Source organism: Impatiens glandulifera, chromosome 4 (assembly GCF_907164915.1).
Source record: "Impatiens glandulifera chromosome 4, dImpGla2.1, whole genome shotgun sequence".
Taxonomy (NCBI): domain Eukaryota; kingdom Viridiplantae; phylum Streptophyta; class Magnoliopsida; order Ericales; family Balsaminaceae; genus Impatiens; species Impatiens glandulifera.
In genome coordinates this window covers 38,229,828-38,231,823 of record NC_061865.1, presented here as the reverse complement: position 1 = coordinate 38,231,823, position 1,996 = coordinate 38,229,828, and the positions used below count along the sequence as shown (strand labels likewise).

The window sequence follows — 1,996 nt, the reverse complement described above, 5'->3', positions numbered from 1 at the left end:
AAAATAATTTTTTATGCTTAAACAGTTATGTTTAACTAAAAAGTTGTCGGAAAGGTCATTAGTGACCTTTCTAAAAGTTAAAGTAGCGATTTGTTTTAAAAATTAATTTGAGGCCTAAAAGTAAGCTATCAGAGTAATTAAAGGGCCGTCCAGATATTTTGTTCATAATTTTATTAATTGTTATTTTTTATATTTACTTATATTAATAATAATATTGTTTATTTTATATATTATTTATATTTTAAATTTATGTTATTATAATTATTAATAATATTTAAATTAAATAAATATAATTTACCATTTATATTATAATTATTTTATATCTAAACTAAAATTACATTAATTATTAAATTATAACAGTATAATAATAATAATTTTAAATTCATATTTATATAACTTATATTATATTCTTATACTATTTCAAACACAAAATTATAAACCATATATAACTTATATCATTTCCTATAATTAATATAAAAATTAATAATTTATACTACCTTATACTATTTATACCTCGTTAAAATTTATATTTCTATAAAACTTATATCACGTATCAAATGCTACCTTTATTCTTTGACTTAGATTACGTATATTTTTTATTCGATAGGTATTTGTTTAGTTTTCAATCAAATAAATTTTTATTTTCACCTCTAATTTAAAAAAAATTTGTGGTATTTATTTATAAAAACAATTTATAATTAATATAAAATTTATTTTATAATTAATATAAAAAATTAATAACCTATACAATTTATACTATCATATATTATTTATACATCGTTAAAATTTATATTTCTATATAATTTATATCACGTATATTTTTTTTTTATTTGTTAGGTATCTGTTTAGTTTTTAATCAAATAAATTTTTATTTTTCATCTCTAATTTGAAAAAAAATTGTGGTCTTTATTTACAAAAGCAATTAGTTAGACGTGTCTTAAAGAAATGAGAATCTATGCGAATAAATATAATCTTACTTTAAGTATAAAATATTATATTGGTAATGCATAAATATTGTTTAAAAGATAGTGGTGAATAATTTTCACAATTAAAATATTTTATATTAATTTTGTTTTAATATTATGGTTAGATAACAAGTAGAGTTATAGTTTGAGTCAAATTCCTAAAATATTTTTTCTCTTATTTGAAGTAGAGAATAATTATTCGCAAGACCGAGAAGAACACTAGTTGCGACATCAAATGTGGACTTATTTACTACTTTTGTTTATATCATTAGTTATGCACCATTTTTTTTTAGTACTTTCTTTAATTTTAGCTTCATTTATTAGCAAGTTCCTTAATTTTAGTTTAGTTGTTATTTGTGAATGTTATTTAATGACTAAAAAATTCACAGAACATAAAATTACAAAAACGTTTCCTAACGAATTATCAAGTTCATATATCTTCAAGAATGACTATTAATTCTCCGACCGATTTCACCGAATTTACAAAATGAATCAAGAATGATAATATCATTATGAATTATAATGTTTGACTACGATAAAAAACGAGTGCTTCTTAGAGGACCAAAAACGCTAGAAGGAGGGCTTGAACCTCCGACCTTGTGGTTAAGGGCCACACGCTCTAACCAACTGAGCTATTCCAGCTATATATTCTTAACAAATTCATTCATTCATAATAAATTAATATATTTTTAAGTGTATCTCTATAAAAAAAAAAAAAAATTAGAAACAACATCAAACATAGTGTTTTCATATGGGAGGAACCGACGAGCACAATCTCTGCCAAGTGCTAAGGATGAATCTTGGAAAATATTGGTTAAGTTAAGATACTGTTTTGTAATGACGAAAATATCCCCATCTCTTATTTTTTTGGGATTTTGATATTTTGTACTACGAATTTATTTTATATTTAGGCAAATCCCGATGCTAAATGATGCCCGATTGACAAGGAGTTATGCACAATGTTTTTTCAGCTGCCCAAGGCAAAAAGAGACATAATTTGATAGTGAAGGAAGAAGTCTACTTCCCTGATC

General features: G+C 22.6%; 1 non-coding gene across 1 annotated transcript; it reads right to left on the bottom strand.

The window, feature by feature from the left end:
- Positions 1–1,533: 1,533 nt before the first annotated feature.
- Positions 1,534–1,607, bottom strand: TRNAK-CUU. The gene has a single exon. It is a non-coding gene; the product is annotated as a tRNA-Lys (tRNA).
- Positions 1,608–1,996: the final 389 nt, after the last annotated feature.